Source organism: Acinonyx jubatus, chromosome D3, assembly GCF_027475565.1.
Source record: "Acinonyx jubatus isolate Ajub_Pintada_27869175 chromosome D3, VMU_Ajub_asm_v1.0, whole genome shotgun sequence".
Lineage (NCBI taxonomy): Eukaryota > Metazoa > Chordata > Mammalia > Carnivora > Felidae > Acinonyx > Acinonyx jubatus.
Window position 1 is genome coordinate 78345510 of NC_069392.1, and position 23588 is coordinate 78369097.

Below are 23588 nucleotides of genomic sequence, written 5' to 3' on the forward strand. Positions count from 1 at the left end.
CCAAGCCCCCGGGGGCCTGTTCTGTGAGCTCTGCAGGTCTGAGAGTGAGCAGTGCCTCCCCCTTTGATGACTAACTGTGGTCAATGTCACATTCTAGCTCTCATGTTTTCATCAGCTCTCATGTTTTCAACCAGCACAAACCTCACTGCAGCCAGCGTTTCACTGTGAGACACAGGATAGAGCCAAGTGAAGGTCTAACTCAATTAACAGATTAACATGAGTCCACAGGCGCAGATCTCTACAGACATCTGATCAGCCCTGAAAGAAATCAGGCTGGGGGTGGAAACGGTCCAATGATCATTTTAAATGAAACAGAACAAAGCACCGGTCCGCCAAATCCACACTTCCATGGGCGTTTGTAGCAAGCAGTATCAGAGGCATGATGTGGGGGGAAGGAGCCCGTGAGAAAACGTATGGCCTGGCAAAATGTTGTGCTGAAAGTAAATTTTCGAATGGAATGTATTTATTTACAAGTGTGCCACGCGCTATCAAATCACGGTGTGGGGAATCTGCGCCTAAGAAGCCTGCCCCATCCTATAGCTTCTGGAAAGGAGTTTCTGCCAGGGGAATATCAACATTGCACCACCAGGCCTCTGTTGAAATTGACTGGGCGCAGGGAGGTGGCCTAGTGTGGGTGGTAAGTTTCAAAACAGTTTTGAAACACCCACGGTGCTTGGCATCCTGGGTTCTGTGGTAGGCAGAGTCACACTGGTGCTGTTTCCACATCCACGGAAGGTTATTCTGATTCTACTAGGGTAAAAAGACCATTTCTAGTTCCAGAAGAGCAAAACCAGCTGTTTCTGGATTCATCTCTTTTTCTCTTAAATGTAGCCTGTTGTCACAGACTGTTGTCATTGGTTAAATTTTTCCCTTTGCGCTGAAAGATTCCTTTGTCATTCTCTGAAGGTTAGTCAGAATAAATATTACAATTTGGACTTTAAGCTTAGGACAAGCAGATATTAACTGTTCTGTCACTTTTGTTTCTGGAGAAAGGCAAACAGATTGCGGTTTGTAGAAATTCTGCAAAGTTTGACGGTGTTTAATAGAGAAGCTGTTCTTAGGGGTTAGCAGTCGATTCCAAAGAGGAAACGATATAAGTAATTAACATTACCCCCTTTTGTTCATTTGTGAACATTTAAAAATATTTTTTAATGTTTGTTCATTTTTGAGAGAGCGAGTGTGAGCAGGGGAGGGGCAGAGAGAGAGGGAGACACAGAATCCAAAGCAGGCTCCGGGCTCTGAGCTGTCAGCACAGAGCCTGACGCGGGGCTCGAACTCACGCACTGCAAGATCGTGACCTGAGCCAAAGTCAGATGCTTAACCAACTGAGCAATCCAGGCGCCCCATTAGTGAACATTTTAAGAGATTTTTTTTTCATTTGGTTTTTATCGTGGGATATAAAAATATCAGGAATAAAAACAAAAACCTTTGAAATTTGATTGCTGTATCTGTTTCTCTCCTGTTCCCAAACCTTCAACACCCTGCCCCCCTCTTAATTAATGACAATTGATCTCATTTCACCCAAAAAATGGAAGACTTCAGCAAAGAACTCCTAAGGTACCACATCCCTCCATCTCTCGTCTCCCTACTTCTGTCCCATTTACTTCATCTTCTCTGGATTCTGTCCTTCCTCCCAATACAAAGTATCCCCTCCCCTCCCACTATTCAAAACTGCTCCTATGACTATTTGCTCTCTTTTTGGCCCTGGGTCCCTCCTGTGAGCACACCGATTTGCTGTCATATTCCCCATCTTTAAAAACAAAAAACAAAAAACCATGGACCCCACATGCCCTGTAGCTATATCCTCATTACTCTGCCTTCCTTTACAGGAACTTCTCTATATGGGGCTATTTCGACCACCTTTCCTTCCATTTTCTCCAGAACGCACTCAGGTTGGCCTTTTGTTCTCACTACAACAGTGAAATGTCTTTGGACAAGTCACAAGTCACCACCATGGTTTCCAGTGTCAGAGTCAGTGGTGCTGTCCAGTGTCTGGGTTGGGGAAAGTGTCCCCATCAGCCCAGTTCTGTGGAATGCTTCGGGATAGCCTCCCTGCTTCCGAAACCCTTGTCCAAGCCTGGTTCTCTGACTCTTTCAGCAATGACGGCACTCTTTCAATAAATTCCATTTCAATTTAAATTAGCTAAGAGCTGAATTTTGATGCCTGTAGTAAAGAGCGCTGAACCAGTTCGTCAGAGGAGCTAGACTGATTCGGTTCTCCAGAGTCATTCCTAAAGTACAGCAATCTGGGAGATTTGCCTGGGCTCCTCACCCAGGGGAGAAGGCCAGAGGTGGGGGGGGGGGGGATTGTTGTGGTTCCATCTGCTGATGGCTAAACAATGGCCTATCACCACCACCCAGATGCATCGGCCACTTCTCCCAATGCTGCCCCTGGGTCATGGCTCTCCCTCTTTCAGGGTTGATCGTGATACTCATTCTGTTCAAATTTGTCCATTCAAAAATGAGGTGAACAACCTAAAAAGCAAAATAAGCAAACAATATGAACATGCAGGGCTTCACAGAGGCTGCACCAATAGCCAATAAACACAACCGAAAATGCTAAAAGTAGTAATTGAGGACATGCGAGTTACAGTCTATCAGAATAACAAGACTTTAAACCGGTACTACTGAACTGATGAGATTGTAGACAACGGGCGCTTGAAGACACGGCTGTCTTGAAGAGCAAATGAACAATATCTACAAAAGTGAATGCTGTGCAGACCTTTTGGCCACAGCTATAGAGAAAGCCAGAGGAAGATGCCCAAGATTGTGTACAAGATTATATGCGGCAACGTCGTTTTTAATAATGGAAAACCAGAAACCGCCTAAATCTTCACCATTAGAGATCGGATGAATAAGTGGCATTTACATACGAAGGAGTACTAAACAGCAAAAATGAATGAACCCGAACTCATGTTCAACATGAGTAAGTTTCATGGACAGTTTGTGGAACAAAAGCAAATTGCAGCAAGAAGCATTCAGTATCCTTATAAAAGTTCAAAGCAATGTGAGAAGGGAGGCTATATTTTGCTTAGGGATACATGCCTGTGTAGCAAAGTTTAAGGAAATGCATGGGAATGATAAACACTAAATCATGAATCATTGCTATTTCTGGGTGTAGGGGTGCAAAGGTGGAAAGAGGAGAATGTAATGAGCAAAACTCTCACTCTACTCTGTTCATTATGTTTTAGGTAATAAGCTGGGTTGTGGTTGTACCTTCTTAAAGCAGCTAAACTCTTTCATAGTAAACGCTTCGTGAAACAGAGGGATTAGGAAAGAGGGTTTGCCAGAGAGGTTTTCCCAGGTCCCTTGAGGACAGCTGTGGGTCCTGCAAACACTGATTTTTTTTCTAGAAGTGGCGTCGGGATCAATCTAAGCACTGATTTGGCCAGCATTTCCTCCAGCATCACCCGGTTTCCTGGTTCATGAAATAATGGTTCTGTTGATGTTAAATATCTGCCTCTTGCAGCATTTGTCACGTGATCTGTTGAGGGGAAATGTGAGCCACTAACAATCATTTTGGTTCGCTTCATCTCCTCCGTTCCCATCTCCTTGTTATGAATGGGTTTATTTAGGAAAAAAACCAACAGGTAACTGATTTCTGCCAATGCTTTCTTCTCTCTGACCTCTTGGTCTTGTGCTCACTAGCCTTCTACAGAAGCAGTGGGGAAAAAAAATAACCAAAGCATTTGAGTAAAAGAGGAGGGTGCTGCCACTGTGGGCTTATCAACATCCTTGTGTCATAACAAAAATGATAGGAATGTCCTCTCCATGTCCCCTCCACAGGACAACGGCCTTTTACTCCACGAAGAACTGTCCACCAATACGTTGGGCAGTTGTAATATCATGGAAAACAACACTAGGATGTGCAAGGGACACGGGTACAAATTTCCTGGAAATAAATTGGCAGTGTTTATCAAGTTCCTTTCAAATGCTCATGCCCTTTAACTCAGAAATCCCATTTTTTGGGGGGCGCCTGGGTGGCTCAGTCAGTTAAATGTCTGACTCTTGGTTTCAGCTCAGGTCATGATCTCACAATTCATGAGTTCCAGCCCCCTGTCAGGCTCCAAGCTCACAGCATGCAACACGGAGCTTGCTTGGGGTTCTCTCTCTACCCCTCCCCTGTATGCACATGCGCTCTCTCTCTCTCTCTCTCTAAACAAACAAACAAACAAACAAACTTAAAAAAAAGAGCAGATTGACCCTCTCTCAAATGCCAAAGATTAAAAAAAAAATCCCATTTTTTGAATACTACACAAAGGAAATCATCAAATGTTATCAAATATTTATGCCCCCAAATTACCAGACCTAAAGTTCCCAAACAAGGGACAGTTAACAAAATTGTAGAAAATCCTAACAATGTACAATTAAGAAGCCACTGAATGTGATGTGTATAAGAGACAATCATAATAGCACTTTAATTGGAAGAAGTAGAATATGAAAATGTAATCTACAATATCAATTCTATTCTATGAACTGACCACCATCTATCTGTCTAATCAAAAATAAAATATATAGGAATATTAGCAGTAATGCTCTCTGGGTTAAAAAAAAGGGGGGATTATATATATAGCAATTAAAAAACAGACTTTTCTGATTTTTCCAAAGTTTTCTACGATGACTATTCCTTTAAGAATGAGGGGAAAGGTTATTAAAAGAAAATCACACAGCGTTGAGAAATAGGTACACTACATGGAACAGAGAATGTTCTTCCACAATCCTCCCCTGGGTCTCCTTGTCGCTGGCTGTAAGCAGAGACGTTAATGTCCCCTCCTTGGGGTTGGGAAAACCCGAGATGTAATTGAGCAATTGTTGTAGGCTGATTGTGGACAACATAGTGAGATTTACCTCCACCGGGTTCCCACCTTAAATACCGGAGAAAATGCCCTCCGGCTTTAGGCGGGGGCGGGGGTAGTGAGGAACCATTTTGAAATACAGCAGAGCAGTCTTAACAAGGCCTGCCCCGGGGGAAGACTGGTTAACCAGAGCCTCACCTGCTGGGGTCTTATCAGGGCCTGTCTGACCTGGGGAAGGGAATACCCAGCTCTGGCTTGTTCACACCAGCCTGACCCACCTAAGGGGAGAGAAAAGCTGGGAAACACTTGTGTAGTTCACAGTCCAGAGGCACAGCCTCCCTGGAAGACTGACACCTGTCCCCGAACTGCGGGATACCTCCCTTTCCCCGCCACATTGCTAAAGGCCTGTTTATATCCGTTCCTCTTACCCAGACACCATGCATACCTGCTACCTAGAAAAAATTATAAGGCATATCAGAAGGTGAGAAGAGACAGAACAAGTATCCGAACCAGACATGGCAGGGATGTTGGAATTATCAGACTGAGAATTAAAAAAAAATTTTTTTTCAACGTTTATTTATTTATTTTGGGACAGAGAGAGACAGAGCATGAACGGGGGAGGGGCAGAGAGAGAGGGAGACACAGAATCGGAAACAGGCTCCAGGCTCTGAGCCATCAGCCCAGAGCCTGACGCGGGGCTCGAACTCACGGACCGCGAGATCGTGACCTGGCTGAAGTCGGACGCTTAACCGACTGCGCCACCCAGGCACCCCTAAAATTTTTTTTTAATGTTTATTTTTAAGAGACAGAAACAGATCGCAAGTGGGGGAGGGACAGAGAGAGAAGGAGACACAGAATCCTAAGTAGGCTCCAGGCTCTGAGCTGTCAGCACAGAGCCCGCTGCAGGGCTTGAACTCACAAAGCACAAGATCATGACCTGAGCCGAAGTCGGACGCTTAACCGACTGAGCCACCTAGGCGCCCCTCAGACTGAGAATTTTAAATAACTATGGTGAATGTGCTAAGTGTGCTAATGGATAAAGTTAACAGAATGTAAGACAAAACAGGCAATGTTTGCAGAAAGACAGACATCCTAAGAAAGAACCAAAAGAAATGCTAGAAATAAAAAACAATTGTTAACCAGGGGGCGCCTGGGTGGCTCAGTCAGGTAAGCATCTGACTCTTGATCTCGGCTCAGGTCATGATCTCATAGTTCATGAGTTGGAGCCCCGCGTCGGGCTCTGTGCTGACAGTGCGGAGCCTGCTTGGGACTGGGTCTACATAAAGAAAGAACATCGAAGAAGGAACAAGCAAAGATAACATACTTATTTTTTTTTAAGATTAAAAAAAAATGTTTATTTATTTTGAGAGAGTGAGCGAGCGGGGGAGGGGCAGAGAGAGAGGGAGACACAGAATCCGAAGCAGGCTCCAGGCTCTGAGTTGTCAGCACAGAGCCCAATGCAGGGCTGGAACTCACAAACCGTGAGATCATGACCTGAGCAGAAGTCAAATGCTTAAATGACTGAGCCACCCAGGTGCCCCTATTTTTTTATTTTTAACCATCAAACAGACAACATTTTGTTCAAGATAATGATGGCAACAATGTATTCAACTATATATACTTACATATAAGTGAAACCAATGAAGGCAAGGGACAGGCAGAAGGAATTAGGATTATTTTGTTATTACAAGGCACTCACACTGCCTGTGAATTGGTATAGTATTATTTGAAAGTGAACTTGGATTCGTGTAAAAATATATTGCAAATTCTAGGGCAACCACTACAAAGTTCAAAAAAGAAACAGAACTGATTTGCTAAAGAGAGAAAGTGAGATCATATGAAATGTTCAATTAAAACCACAAAAGGAAGAAAAAAAGCGGGAGACAAAAATTGGAGCAAAGGACAAGGGTAACCAATGGGAAACAATCACAGATATGGCAGATATGAATTTAAGTATATCAGTAATCACTTTGAATAGCTTTTCCTGATCGAGGCGGAGGAGGGGCTAAACATCAAAGCATCGTGAGCTCCCGGAGCAGGATTTCAATGTACGCCCCCCTCCAACAGGACTGAGGGCTCAAACATACTTGTGACCTCTAAGGCAGAGCGTATCAGAGTGTGACGGTGGTACGGGGGTCATCCTCTGTCAGCCTTCAGGTAATTCTGGGATTCTCACCCATTCCCCACCTACCCACCGCCCTTCTTCAGAATCTCGGCCTCCAACGAAGATGCTGTTTGAATGTCAGGCATGAAAACCCACATGGTTTTGGCCTCGTGGGTGTAACATCAGAAATCTCATAATCAGCCCTTCCTGCCCCTGCACAAAGCCTGTCCTTCTTGGTCACCAGGGTCCAGAATTCCACAGTGAACATCATTCACTGGGCTTGAGGCTCTGGTAGCAGAAATGTCAAGGTCATTTGTGGGAAGGGATTTGGGCCAGGTGAACTGTGAGATCTAACATTAAGATTCCACAATTCTGTGCTTCGTTCCTTCAGGGTGAATACATCCCAGCTTGGTACTTGAAAGGGGATTTGGATGGACAGTTGTAATCTGAGGAGGTAGGAATAACAGGGAGGACACAGACGAAGTTGGGGTTCCTCAGCTATACCTGGGCTTTCCTACAAGCTAACTTTTCTCCTCTTCAAAGGGCGTGGGGCCAGGGGAGGGGAATCGATCTCAGGATGTGAATTGAAAAGCCTGACCGAAATGCCGATTGACCTGCAGCTTTGTGGGGGGAGAATCTGAAGCTAGAACAGAAGTGTCAGGGAAGAGCCCACTTGGGAGAGGGCCGTGGATCGAATTTCGTCTCTCCCAACTCCTATGTTAAAGTCCTCGCCCCTGGAACCTCAGAACGGTACCCTTATTTGGAAATAGAGTCATTGAGGATACAACTAGTTATGATAGGGTCCTACATTAGGGTGCACCCCTAATCTAATCTGATTAATGTCCTTATAGAAAGGGGACATTGGTAGACAGATACAGAGGGAGAACACCGTGTGAAGATAGGAGTCATGCTACCATAAACCATGTAACTACCAGAAACGAGAAGAGAGAGCTGAGTAGTTCCTTCCCTAGAACCTTCAGAGGAAGCATGACCCTGCAGACATCTTGATTTCAGACTTCTGGCCCCCAGAACTGTGAGGAAATACATTCTGTTGTTCTGAACCTCCTCGTTTATGGGATTTCTTAAGGCAGCCCTAAGGAACCAGTACAGTGAGCTTGTAGGACAGACGAAGGTATATCAAGCCCTACGCCCTAGGGGGGTGTAGAATTGTTTCTCCAGCTGCCTGAGGCCCCAGAGGCACTGGCTTCTGATCCCATCATAGCTCTGGGGGCCCCTGTTTCAGAATAAAACCTCCCTCCCCGCCCCCCACCCCGTGCCACCAACCCCCCACCCCCACCAGTGAACAGGAAGGGTGAAAAGAAATGCCCATCACACAGAAGCCTTCTGCTGGTGCAGTTTATTTAACTGTCTGGTCCATTTTTATTACAATACACCACCATACAAGTGAGTCATAAAATTGGATATAAAAGGAGGGTAGTATCATTTTTAATCCCTTTAATGTAATATAATGGGGAAATTAATCATTTATTACAGCAGACGATGAAAACCACTCAGAAAAGAGTGTTCTCTCCTGCCTGAAACTTGGCAGTGGAGGGTCCATTTCCCACAGTTTTCTGAAATCTTGGCATCTTTTAAGTCTTTGGCAAAGGAGACCTCAGATAATTTAAATAAAGGGTTTTGTTGTTGTTGCTGTTGCTGGTTTTGAAAGCTTCTTTGTTAAAGAAGATTCTAAGAGGCAAAGCGAAACCTGGGCATGCAGGTGAAGCTGTCATTCTGAAGACGTCAGCACTCGGGGATGTCACCGCAGAGTGACAAGGGAAGAAACTTCCTGCTGGCCACCCAAAGGGAAAGGCCGAGTCTAACTCATTACTCATATTACCAATTGCTTGCTCATCTCTACTGAGGACTTCAAGATATTTTGCAAAGGGAGTTGAAACTGTATAATCACCCAAGGGATAGACATATTTCAGCTCAATTTGCAACAAACTGGGGTAAAAAAACACATGGAGACAAGGCCAGTGGAGACAGCTGGGCCACCCAGATTGGCCAGGTTCCTGATCCAGAGCCTTCTCGAGCCTTCTCGAGCCCGCTCGACCCGAGCAATCACACAGCAGTCGCTCAAGGCATGTACATCAAGTCTTCCTGGCCTGAGAACATGCTAATTGTCTCTGTAAGGCTCGTCCAGGTCCCTGACAAACCCACGCTGGTCCTTTCGCTGTTCCGGCTCAGCCCAGAGAAGCAGACGACCAGATGCCGCCATCGACAGCCACCGCCCTGCCTGCAGAAGCACAGCCAGGGTGACATCGTGACATGCGGCCACTGGCTGCCCAGTCCGAAGCCATCAGTATTATTTAGAAGGCTCCAGTTGCCATGATGTGCCAGCTGTCCAGCCTACTGAGCAAGGACATTGGATCTGCTCCAGGCAAGCCGAAAACACCAAAAATGAACAAACCACCAACAAAAGGAGGAGTTGTTAAAACAACTCAAAAAAAAAAAAAAAAAAAAGTCTCTGGCCTTGTTGGCGGATCATGGATTCAAATGGCAAAGCACAGGAACGTTTCCAAAGACTTTTTGACGCGAGGATAAATAGTGGTTCCAAGAGTCTGTGCCTTCGGCAGCGGGGCGGGAGAGAGCTTCCAGTTAAGAATGTGATACACTGACATGAGTTGCGTGAGTCCAGCGGCTGGTGGCCTTTGTGAGCCACCTCCTGCCATCTTTCGTCAACAGGGCTGTGAAAATCGGCAGGAAGACCCCAGAGCAGAGCTCTTGGCCTCCATCCACGCTGGGGCCGCCCTTGCTCAAGGATCCTGAAGATCTCCCCGGATATGGCCGCGATGAGGTATGCTCTCTGCAGGGGCTCCTGCCTCTGGTCCCCTTGTCCTTCCTGCCCCCCTCTGCGTGACGCCTGTGGCTCCGGAGGACACAGCCCCTCCCTCCCTCGGGTTTCCGGTGAGCAATATATGATTTCTTCTCCTTTGCAGTTTGTCGGCAATGTATTGGGTGTATGTTCTGTGCCCAGTCCGTAGCCAAATGCAAGATGGGTGCAGTCAGTTCTGGAAAATGTCTTGTGTTACGTAGATGCACATCTTTTGTATAGAAGCGGGCCTCGGTATTCGAATCCATTCACGTCCTAAGTTTTGCCAAGTGGCAACCAGAGATCAGATGGCAAGGGGTGCTCTTTCTCCAAACTGCCCTTTTTCAAAACAGTTTATCTAAATAATTCAGTTCCTAGTAACGGAGACTAAGAACAGAGCAGACAAAGGAGGAATTGATGCTTCCAAGAGAACTAACGAGCTGGCTTCTCAGGACAGTATTCGTTATCTACCTGAGGCTTTATTTCCAACTTTAAAAAACATGAGTTTGACATAGAGTCCCTCTCAGGAATGGGTTTTACTGTACTTTTAAAAAATGGTTTATTGTTTCAAATATTAAAACAAAAAGAACAGGTATTAAATCTTTAAAACTAGTGCAGAATTCCCATGCATTAACAAATCACCATTTCATTTGCTGCATTTCCTGCTGGTGTTTTTTTTTTTAAGTATATTCATATTTTATACTTAGTTGCACAACATAGATGGAAACTTACTGTCCCTCCCCCCCATTTTTACCTTAAGTCATAAGCAGAAACCATAAATGCCCCACTTTGACCTTAAACTCTCATCAGCATCTATGAAACTTTCATACTAAGGTTTACTCCTTCATGATATTCAGTCTCATAAATATCCTACAATTTGCCTACCATTTGCTGTTACAAATATCTACACTAAAGGTCTGCATGTGTCTATCATTTTTTCCTTAGGTGGAATATTTCCCTAGGAAAATTCCTAGTATTAGGATGATTTGTCGAAAGGGCATTTTTGTTTTATTTTATTGTTTTTGGTAAATTGAAATGGGTTTTGTTTGGAAAATTTCACAACAGCTTTTGAGGTCATAGGAGCACAAGGGTGTTGCAAAACCAAGGCTGGTGATCCCAGTGCCCGGCACTGAGTCTGCCCAGGCAGTATCCCTGGCACAGAGACGTGCCAGGCTGACCTTTATACACGAAGGAGGGTTTTTAAGAGCAGACAGGGAAAAGAGACTTACAAGTAAAACAACACAGACATGGCATACAAATGACTAGACTAGAAAAATGATCTTTTGCCCTCATTGATTTTTTTTCCTGCCGCTTGTACAGTGTGTTATGAAAAGTAGCTCCCAGTTTTCATTTGTCTGTGACTCATCAGAAAATCTTTTCAACACATTCAGGGCTAGCCATGAGCCTTATAACATGCACTCAACAACTATGTCTTGAACCGAATGGAGGGGAACTTAAGTTTTGTAAGACTTCATTCCGATTCTCCATTTCTGTAGTGGACATCCAGCGTGAGCAATAAATAAACCATTGTTGTTGAAGGCACAGAGATTTGGGGGTTACCTGTTACTGTAGCATAACCTAGGCTCTCTGAGCTGATATATCACTTGTCAAGTGCTTTCTTTCAAAAATGGCCAAATGCACAAAGGTATTTATTGCAGCATTATTTATAATTGCAAAGGAAGAGAAACCGGGAGTTACTGAGAAAACAATGCAATTCCAATCACTGTATCATATAATCGTTACAATTAGTGTCTCTAAAGACTTTGAAATTACGTGGAAAATCCTCACACGGTAAGATTCACCTTAAAAGGAAGACAACTGTGTATACACACGGTGAGCATGACATTGAAGAATGATGTACATGGAAACAAGGAGGAAACAATGCAACCAAATAACCATGACAGCTTTCAGGTCAAGCGGAGTTTTTTCTCCTTCTTTCTCCTTTTCTCAGTTTTCTAAGTGTTTTTAAAAGTGTGCATTCATCTTATGTTTTGCAAAAGGCCACTCTGCCCAGGAACCAGTGTTTTCTTACCTATTTCTCTTATACTCATGGATTCAACAAATATTTATTATCAGGCATCTCCTGTGTGCATCTTATGGTTCTATGTGCCAACAAAGCAGTCACGAATGATGCGGACGATGTTCTTGTTCTCAGAGCTTTCATTCTAATGGAAAATTAGAAGCAGAAAATTTCTGTAGTAATTATCTATTTAAATCACTTTGAGACTTTTTGGAAGGAAAGGAAGGAGAGGGGTGTCTAAATGGGAAAGTTGAGGGGCTCCTGGGTGGCGCAGTTGGTTAAACGTCCAATTCTTGATTTCAGCTCATGTCATGACCTCATGGTTCCTGAGATCGAGCCCCGCATCCGGCTCTGAGCTGACAGTGCTGGCCTGCTTGGGATTTTCTCTCCTCTCTCTCTGCCCCTCCCCGGCTCGGGTGTGTGCACATGCGTGTGCTTTCTCTCTCTCTCTCTCTCTCTCTCTCTCTTTCTCAAAAAAAAAGAAAACATAAATAGGTAGATAAATAAATAAATGGGAAATTTGACCTCATTTTTCTTTACGAGATGTTTAAAGATCTGGGCTATACATTTTCTGTTTAAAAAAATTTTTTTAATGTTTGTTTATTTTTGAGAAAAAGAGCGAAAGAGCGGGGGAGGGGCAGAGAGAAAAGAGGACAGAGGATCCGAAGCAGGATCTGCACTGATAGCCCAGAGCCGGATGTGAGGCTCAAACTCACAACCTGTGAGATCATGACCTGAGCCAAAGCTGGATGCTTAACTGACTGAGCCACCCAGGCGCCCTCCTTTTCTGTTTTAATTAAAGTCATCTGCTAAGACTTTAAAGTAAGTCTTCAATCAGAGTTGTGTCTATATCTTACAGTTTTCATTAATATTAATAATTGTTATTAATATAGAAAACGTTTCTCAATCAGAATACTGTTAGCTCTTAACTGGTACCCTCATAAAGATGCTGAGCAGAGACATGTGAAGCGTGTGACAGGTGCATGTTTGTTGGAAAAGCCAAGTTTTGTGCAAACGTTCAGCTTGATCCTCTGAATCAAAGGCCAGACTCCTAGAAGAGCAGAAAGGCATAGTCCCAGTGGTGTAGGAAATGGGGGGAAGAGGAATTTCCTCTAGCTCTTAGGGCTGTCTGACTATGTTCTCCCAAGGCTAGCAAAGCAAATTGCTCTGATGAACAGATTTTTTTCCTGAAAAGAAAAAAAAAGTATAAAACACTTACAAATAAAAAACCAAAAAGAATGAGCAGGGCACTCTGATTTTTAATAACCTTTATTGTTTCTCTGATTATAAAAATATATGTTCTTTGTAGAAAGTATAAATAATGCGGGATATTAAGAAGAATATAAAACTCATCTTTAATCCTGCCACGTAACGATAACCACTGTTGTTAATATGGCGAAGCTCTATGCAGTCTTTCTTCCAGGGCGGAGGCTGGCAAACTTTGTTGGCATAGGGCCAGGCGGTAAATATTTTCAGCTTTGTAGCCTTTATCTGTTGCAAGTACCCACCTCTGGCACAGCAAGGGAGCAGCCACACACAATACCTGCACGAATGAGCGTAAAACCGCATTTATGAAAATAGGCAGCAGGCCCGGTTGGGTCTCATCCGTGGTCTGCTGACCGCCTATTCTAGAGCATTCAATTTGGAGAGGGACAGGCAAGGACTTACAGATTCATATTTCCCCTCTCCTCTCCATCATGTCCATTGCCATCATCCTAGTGGAAGGATCTCATTACTGTTCACTGTGTTCAGCAGTCAACAAGTAGTTGCTGAAAGTCTATTGCTATGCATTTGAACCCGGTGAGTGGTTTGTGAGCCCACCGCGTCCCTGCCCTCCGTCCCTGCCCTCCTAAGGTTAGGCGCAGTAAGATTATAAATATGTAAATGATGACAGGTGTGCCCAGGAGACCTGTAGGTGCTCGGGGAACATGTACCTGGTGGGCCTAACTGGACTGGAGGCTCAGGGACAGCTTTGGCGGGAGGGCCAGCCAAAGTGAGGTCTGAATGCCGAGCGGGGGATGCCTGGGCCACGTGCTGGGAGAAGAGCGTCAGGAAGAGGGAACGGCCAATGTGATGGATGAAACAGGATAGCCCGGACACCCGGTGGAGCTGTGGGGGGACCCATGTGGCCCGAGCACAGAGATACCACAAAACCAGCAAGAGGCGTAGGCAGAAGGCAGAAAGTTCAGGGCTTTTGCACTACCCAAGGCACCCCCTAAAACTCCACCTGAAGCATTTTGGACTTGTTCCTGCATGAGGAGCCACTAAAGGGTTTTAAACAGGGGAATCATGAAATTAGCGTTATTTCAATGGCTCCTGAACTCAGCACCCTTTCCCCCAGCAGCTAGGAAGTCTCCCTTTCAATCCTTTCTATGCACTGTTGCAGAATGATCTTTTGAGTGTCTTATCCTGTCTCTGCCCAGGCACCTCTGCCAGCACCGCCGTGGATGTGTAATGAAGATCCGACCCCTGGGTCCTGTTTTAGAGCCACCAGACCTCTTGACATTTTTCCTTACTCTTCCTTCTCTTCAAACTAAGTCATTTGCTATTCCCTGTATACACCCTCTATCCAATCCTCATGCTTTGGTTCAATCCGTTTTCCCCATCTAGAATGGCCTTCCTGTGAATTCTGTAATCCAGGCCCACTCCGTCTGTAGCCCCCCCACATCCTAGTGCGTGTTCAGGTGTTGCGTGAGCTCCTGATGTCAAGAACAGAGGTAGCCCTCTGTCCTCCAACTTCCGTAACACCGTGCCTTCCCTCTTTCTACCCACATCACGTACGTCTTGTATTGGAGTCCTTGTGCACTTGTCTTCTGTCCTTTCCTTGATGGTACAAAGGAAAGAAACATTGTCTCTTTAAAAATTAACAAGAACTGGGGCGCCTGGGTGGCTCCGTCAGTTAAGCGTCCGACTTCGGCTCAGGTCATGATCTTGAGGTTCGAGCCCCGCATCGGGCTCTGTGCTGACAGCTCAGAGCCTGGAGCCTGCTTCGAATTCTGTGTCTCCCTCTCTCTCTCTGCTCCTTCCCCACCCATGCTCTCTGTCTCTCTCTCAAAGATTAAACATAAAAAAAAATTTTTTTTTTAATTAACAAGAACTGTTTGTGGAGAACTTGATGGCAGGCACTGTGCTAAGTAATTTGCATATATTATTTTCTTTCGTGTTTACAATAACATGGAAGGCTTGTGATAATCACATTACTATTTTACACACGAACACTGAGTTGCTTGCCCAATGTTATCCAGCAAATAAAAGATGACGCTATGATTTGAACGCAAGTGTACCTGACTCCCAAGACCTCTCCTCTCTGTAGATGTTTCCATCACTGCTTAGTGCTTACAGTAAGTTCTGGTTGGTGAGCAGCACGATAAGAGAAAGAATCATTAGAAACACCTAAAGAACAAGGGCTGCCAGGGTGGCTCGGTTGGTTAAGCATCCGACTTCAGCTCAGGTCATGATCTCACGGTTCGTGAGTTCCAGCCCCGCATCGGGCTCTGTGCTGACAGCTCGGAACCCGGAGCCTGCTTCGGATTCTGTGTCTCCCTCTTTCTGCCTCTCCCCCGCTCACACTCTGTCTCCCTCTGTCTCCCAAAAATAAATAAATGTAAAAAAAACAAAAACAAAAACAAACCTAAAGAACAATTCTGCCTAAAGCTTGACATGACCTCACACTGCCTACCTACCAATTTCCTACTTAGCAGGGGTAGTGAACCTCTTTTTCTAGTGAGGATGGGGACTCACAGGAAGAGATCCATCAATGTTAAGGCGGCTAGGTTTAGCAAATAAAAATACAAAACATGCGTATTTTTTTCATGGATGCCCCAAACTTATTGCTTATCTGAACTTCAAGTATAACTGGGCCTCCTGTATTTCACCTGGCAACCCCAATCAACAACTCAAGAAAAAGTCAAAAGAACACGATTATGTTCCAAAACACCAGAGGAGAAATAGAATGCGTTCAAGTTTCTGTTGTTTCTACATTTAATCTCCAAAACTCACGAAATGTGAAGCCTGACAGAGTTGATGTGGCAATTTGTTACTAACATTTTAGTAACAGAATACAGAAATATATTTAAATATACATATTTTTAAAAATATACATATTTAAAAAAAAACGAAAATAGAGGCACCTGGGTGGCTCAGTCGGTTAAGTGTACAATTCTTAATTTGGGCTCAGGTCAGATCTCATGGTCGATGCTGACCGTGCGGGGCCTGCTTGGGATTCTCTGTCTCCTTTTCTCTCTCTCTGTCTCTCTCTCTCTCTCTCTGTCTCTCTGTCCTTCCCCTGTTTGCTTTCTCTCTCTTTCTCAAAATAAATAGACATGAAAAAAATAAAAAAAGACTACTTGTAAAAAAAAAACCCATGAAAATAAAAATCACCTATTATCTTGCCACACCCAGAGGCAATCATTTATAATAGATGGAACATTTTCCAATTATTTGTATTTTAGCAGCCTTCCACTTGGAAAGCTAAAATGGGAAAAACCTGAACATGACAATGCTTCTTATGGAAAGTAAGTATTTTCAATTTACCTGCGCTTCAACAGGAAAATGAAGAATGTAAAATCGTATGCAATGAAAACAACACACTTCCCGCCCCTGCCCTGTACATACTTCCTTCAGGAAGGGAGTAAAAATAAGAAATGGGAAGCAATGACAGAGGAGAAGAGGAGGAAGGGGGACAGGGGTGGAGAGGGAGAGAAAAAGGAAGGGGAGAGTAGCGCGGGACCAAAAGACTAAGACACAGAAGGGAGGCGCAAGTACATCAAGAGTTTGGACAAGGGCACCTGGGGTGGCTCAGTCAGTTAGGAGTCTCACTTCGGCTCAGGTCATGATCTCACAGTTTGTGAGTTCGAGCCCCGCGTGGGGATCTGTGCTGAGAGCTCAGAGCCTGGAGCCTGCCTTGCATTCTGTGTCTCCCTCTCTCTCTGCCCCTCCCCCACTCATACTCTGTCTCTCTCTCTCAAAAATAAACATCCAAATTTAAAAAAAAAAAAGGGATTGGAGAAAATATAAGCAGGGGAGAAACACAATGAAGGAGAAGCTTCGAATACATTCTCAAGGGAGGGCTTGATTATTTGTCTGTAATCTGCCTTGGGGCAAAAGGAAAGCAACATGACCACAGACGAAGAGAGACTCACACTTGCTAACAGCAACTTTGCCAAACTCAAGTCCTGGGAGCCAAGGTACAGAGGGCCAAAAGGAAGTTTTGTTTGTGTGTTTGTTTGTTTGTATTTAAATATTTGAAAAAAAATTTTTAATATTTATATATTTTTTGAGAGAGAGACACAGTGTGAGCAGGGGAGGGGCAGACAGAGAGGGAGACACAGAATTGCAAGCAGGCTCCTGGCTCTGAGCCGTCAGCAGAGTTACGTGGGGCTTGAACCCACAAACCGTGAGATCCTGACCTGAGCCAAAGTAGGACACTCGACCAGTTGAGCTACCCACGTGCCCCATAAATATTTTTTAATTTAAATTTTAGTTAGCAACATACAGGGCAGTATTGGTTTCTGGAGTAGAATTCAGTGATTCATCACTTACATACAATACCCAGTGTTCATCACAAGTGTCCTCCTTAGTACCCATCACCCACCTCTCTCCATCAACCCTCAGTTTGTTCTCTATCATTACAAGTCTCTTCCAGTCTTTATCCCCCTCTCTCCTCTTCCTATCCCCCTTCCCATATTTCGTCTGTTTTGTTTCTTAAATTCCTTATATGAGTGAAATCATACAGTATTTGTCTTTCTCTGATTGACTTATTTCGCTTAGCATAATACATTCTAGCTCCATCCATATAGTGGCAAATGGCAAGATTTCATTCTTTTTGATGGCTGAGTAATATTCCTGTGTGTGTGTGTGTGTGTGTGTGTGTGTGTGTGTATGTATTACATCTTTTTTGCCCATTCATCAGTTGATGGACATTTGGACTCTTTCCATAGTTTGGCTATTGTTGATAATGGTGCTTATATAAACATTGGGCTACCATAAATACCCTTCAAGTCTGTATTTTTGTATCCTTTCAGTAAATACCCAATAGTGCAATTGCTGGATCATGGGGTAGTTCTATTTTTATGGTTTTAAATATTTTTAATGGAAACACAATATATGGAAAAGTATAGAACTTACAAATGCACAACTTGTTGAATCCCCAAAGTAAACACACTAAGGGAACCACTACCCAGAGCAGGAAGCAGGACATTCTGAGCACCCCAAAATCTTCCAGTGCATTCCCTGTCCTCCCAGGAACGACTTCTCCACAGGTAACCACTATCTTGACTTCTACATCATGGATTAGTTTTGCCCATGTGTTCTGACCTTTATATATATATATTTGTGTGCAAATTAAATGAGATTTTACCATATATACTCTTGGTGATCTGGCTTCTTTTGCTCAGTATTATGCTTGTGACATTCGTCAACAATAGTTCATTTTCATTGCTATCACAATTTTCCTTTGCATGAGTATGTCACTCTTACTGTTGGTGGATATTTAGGGTTGTTTCCAATTTATGGCAGTCATGAGGAACGCTGCTATGACCATTCTGAAACATGTCTTTTTTCGTACACACACTTATGCATTTCTGTTGGGAACGTACCTAGGTGTGAAAATGGTGCATTGTGGGGTGTGCATATTTTCTTAATTAAAAAAAAAATTTTTTTTAGTGTTTATTTATTTTTTGAGAGAGAGATACAGTGTGAATGGGGGAGGTGCAGAGAGAGAGGAGTAGACACAGAATCTGAAGCAGGCTCTAGGCTCTAAGCACAGAGCCTGATGCAGGGCTCAAACCCACAAGCTGTGAGATCATGACCCGAGCCGAAGTCGGCAGCTTAACCGACTGAGTCACCCAGGAGCCCCTTTTCTTAATTTTTTAAAATGTTTATTTTTGAGAGAGAGAAAGACAGAGTGCAAGTGGAGGAGGGGCAGAGAGAGAGGGAGACACAGAATCCCAAGCAGGCTCCAGGCTCTGAGCTGTGAGCGCTGGGCCCCACGTGCGGCTTGAACTCCCGAATGGTGAGATCATGACCTGAGCTGAAGTTGGACGCTTAACCAACCAAGCCACCCAGGTGCCCTGCATATTTTCAATTTTAGCAGAAATTACCAAATGGTTTTCCAAAGTAGTTTTACTGGTTTGTACTCTTAGAGCATATGAGAGTTCCAGTTGCTTGACATCTTTACCAGTCTGTAGTCTCATCAGTTATTCAGTTTTGTTTCTATTTAGCCATTCTGATAGGTACGATGAGGTATCACGTCGTGGCTTTGATAGTGTTACCATGATGACTAATGAAGTTAATCATTTATTCATATACTTATCAATCCTTTGCTCATTTTTAAATTGTTTTCTGTACTTTAAAAAAATTAATCTGGGGGCGCCTGGGTGGCGCAGTCGGTTGAGCGTCCGACTTCAGCCAGGTCACGATCTCGCGGTCCGTGAGTTCGAGCCCCGCGTCAGGCTCTGGGCTGATGGCTCAGAGCCTGGAGCCTGTTTCCGATGCTGTGTCTCCCTCTCTCTCTGCCCCTCCCCCGTTCATGCTCTGTCTCTCTCTGTCCCAAAAATAAATGAACGTTGAAAAAAAAAATTGATCTGTAGTTCTTTATATATTCTGGGAAAGAGTATGTACTTTGTAAAATGTATGTATTGCAAATATTGTTTCTTGCCACGAAGCTTGCCTTTTCATTCTTTCCATGGTTTCTTGTCTGATGAACAAGCTCTTAACTATGATATGGTCTTTTCTTTAGTATTAGTGCCTTTTGTTTCCTACTTAAGAAATCTTTGTCTACTCTTGGGGTGCCTGGCTGGCTCGGTTGGTAGGGCATACGACTCTTGACCTCAGCGTTGTGAGTTCAAACCCCGTGTGGGGTATGTAAAATTAAAAAAGAATTTTTTTAAAGAAATTTTTGTCTACTCCAAGGTCATCAGGTTTTCTACTATATTATCCTCTAGAAATTTTATTATTTTACCTTTTATATTCATTCACTCCTTATTGTCCTTTTTCAATTAGGTGTATTTAATTACTTCTTTCTTAAATATATGAAAGACTTCACCAGTGACGCCAGGTAACCCTAGATTTTTCTTTGAACCAAAGTTTAAATTCAGTTTCCTGGGTAGATATTAGATTTAGATTTCCTCTTTCATCTTGTATCAGTTTGGGTAAGGTATATTTGCCTAGAAATTTATCCACTTGATCTAAATTTTCTTAGTTATTGTTATAAAGGTATTCATGATCTTTTATGTTACCTTTTCCAAGTCTGTAAGATCTTTAGCAACGTCCCCTTTTCAGTCCTAATATAAATAATTTGTGCCTATTCTTTTTTTCTTTTTCAGTTTTGGTAGAGATCTATCCCATTTATTAGTCTTGCCAAAGAGCCAACTTTTGGCTTTGTTGGTTTTCTGTATTGTACATTTGTTTTGCATTTTGTTAATTCATACTCTTTATTTTTTTCTTCTCTTCTACTTTCCTAGGGTTTAATTTGCTGTTCTTTTTGAACTTCTTGAGATAGTTAGGTCATTGGATTTTCAGCTTTTTTTTTTCTAATTCATGCATTTAAGTCTATCAATTTCTAAGTACCTCTTTGACTACATCTTATACTTTTGTTTCCATTCAATTCCAACCTTTTTTTTTTTTTCAATTTCATTAAGATTCCTTTTTCTGTAATTCTGAAAAAATGTTAACTGTGTTGGAGCAGAAGGTGAAACAAGACAGACCACCAGTCGATAATTTTGAAAAAACTTTTTTAATGTTTATTCATTTTTGAGACACAGAGAGAGAGAGAGAGAGAGAGAGAGAGAGGGAAACAGAGGGGGAGGGGCAGAGAGAGAGAGAGGCAGACACAGAATCTGAACTAGGCTCCAGGCTCTGAGCTGTCAGCACCAAGCCCAACATGGGGCTTGAACCCATGAACCGCAAGATCATGACCTGAGCCAAGGTCGGACACTCAACCAACTGAGCCACCCAGGTGCCCCCAAGAACGCTTACAATTTAACAACTAAAATACAAACTACCCAACTTAAAAATGGGCTATGGACTTGAATAGACATCTCTCCAAAGAACATATACAGATGGCCAAAAAGTACTTGAAAAGATGCTAAACATCATTAGTTATAATGGAAATTCCAATCAAAACCATAGTGAGATACCTCTTTATACCAACTAGGATGACTATTATAAAACAAAAGAAAACAGAAAACAAGTGTTGGTGCGGATGTGGAGAAATTGGAACACTCATCATTGCTGGTGGAAATGTAAAAATAGGGCAGCCACTCTGGAAAACAGTTTGGCAGTTCCTCAAAAAGCTAAACATAGAATTACTGCATGACCCCGCAATTCCACTCCTGATATATACTCAAAAGAATTGAAAACAAGTATTCAAACAAATGCTGGTACGTGAATGTTCATGGCAACAGTAGTCACAGCGGGTAGAAACAATGCAAATGTCTGCCAACGCACGAATGGATAAACAAATGTGATATCTCTGTACAATGGAATATGACTCAGCCATAAAAAGAGCTAGAGTTGCACAAAATCTGTGAATGTATTAAAAACATTGAACTTAACAAACTTATGCTCAGGACCTACTGAAGTGCGTTTGCTAATCTCTAAGTGATTGGTCTACAGCTTATCTTGACGGTAATATCTGCGAGAGTGGGAATGCCAAAGTGGTGTTTAGGGAGGGTGTGTTTTGGCGCAGAGAGGAGCCTTCAGTCCAAGTACTGAAGCTCCGGGTGAATTTTCAGCATTGGCCCATGGGTCTGAAGTGAGGTTTGGGGTCTCCCAGAACAGCATCTGGCTGTCGCTGATGCAAAGGCACATCAGCTTTGCTTGAAGCCATTATGATTTCTTTCTAAAGCTGTTCAACTTCAAATCTGCAAGGAAAGTCTTGCAGTTAACAAGCCTGATTGTGAAATATTTATAAGCCCTAATATAGCATTTACTCTGCTGTTAAGATATGTTGATAGTGTTAAGATTAGCTCAGGGCAACACTGCGTCACCAGGATCCTGGCAGACTTAATACATATAAGGTTTTTCTCACATCACCCTCAAATGTTCCTTCTGCCTTTTAAAGTAAATATTCCTTCCTTGGCATTCTTTGACACTCTTCCCTTCCTTCCATTCCACAGCTTCAGTACTTAACACTGCTTCCCCTCCACCAGCTCAAGATCATTCCAGCGCATCTGACGAGATCTCAGACTTTGAGAAAAGCGAGTCTCAGGATGCCATCTGGCTAACCATTAGATGTGTCCAGACAGACACTTTGCGGATTATCTCCAGGAAGGAGAAAAATAGAAGAGAGTCTCAGAACTATTTATACAATGATACTGCAGGGTTTGGCCTGGAAAATAAGAAACTAGGACTTTAAGGTTTTCCACTGCGTTTCTTCTTTCTTGTGTTTCCTGAAGTTTAAGTTATAACCATCTGTTCCAGAAGATATAAAAATCCTGAATTCCATCTTCTTCCACGTTAACAGAACACTAACCCTTTGGGGAATCTTCTATTAATGGAGGTGCTCAATAATGGCTGTACTAAAACCACAGCGTAAAACAAGCACCGAGCTCCGTCTCATTACCTATTTACCTCATTTGCCTCTTGAAGCTAATGATGAAAGGGGCACCTATCTCCAAAATGCGTCTTCTAATGTGGATGTTTGCCCGTGTGCTGACACCGACGTGTTTTTCTGTCTGATGACGGTGTGGAGGAGGAGGAGGAGGATGGTAATGATTGTAGGTAGACCCTGTCTTGCCTCCAGTTCTTATTAGAGACCAGTAAATTACCCATTTGGGCTTATTCTTTTACTCATCTTTAATGCTCAAAATATCTCCACATCATTCCGAGTCGATTCAGAGGCAATTCACGCGTGGTGATTGATTTCATTTGCTTTCATTTTTACAGGCTATCAGACACTATCTGTGTGAAAAACACCTCTCTAAAATTCACCATCTGCAATGAATCTCACTCACCACTCTGTCGCCCCCAGCCCAGTTCTGTGGGTCATTCCCGGTACCTTTCCAATAAGCCAGAGGGAAAACGTGACATGACGGCTGCATAAAATAACCTTTTCTGTGGCACAGAGACCCATTGTTTCCTTTTAGTTAATGTGCTAGATAGATTCCAATTTTCTCTCTCAATAGGCTCTCTCTCTTCTCAGAAACACTTTCCCTTCCCCTTCCCATTAATAAACCTTTACGGAACATCCACCATGTTCTAAACACCATACTGGGGGCTGGAGATGCGGAGATAAACAAAGTCGAGTTTTTCTCCCGGAGTAACCGAAATCCAATGTAACGGGCCATGTGAACAAACACCTACAGCACAAGGAAGCGAGGGCTTTAGGAGAAAAGAGGTGAATGGCACGGAGGAGGAAGGGCTCGCAGAGAAGGAAATAATCCACCATGGGGGATTTTCTCGTATTTGATGATGAATTTTGTATTTTACCGTTTCGCATACCTTTCAAACCTCTGTGTTTTCAACGCTTATCTCTTTCATCTTCTTTTACCGTGACGCTACCTTTTGTGGGCCTCACGGATAAACAGAACCCCTTATTGCATCAGCTGGATCTTTGGGATCCGGATGAAGCAAAGAGAAAGATCTGGGGCATGCCGTCATGGAGCGGCTCATTGGTAAAAACTCTCACAGGCATTCTGAGAGCTGAGGGAGATATGCCGTGTGTCACACACTCTCGCGACAAATATGTCTCAATGAGTCAGAAGGCACGAGGAGAGGGAAATCTTCCCTCTAGCTACAAAGAGAGAAGAGGAAGAGAAGGTTTGGAAGGCTAGAGAGGTTAAATTCATGCGTCTTTCCAGAGAACGGAACACACTCTGATATAATTGAATGACTGTGTCACTGCCAGCGTAA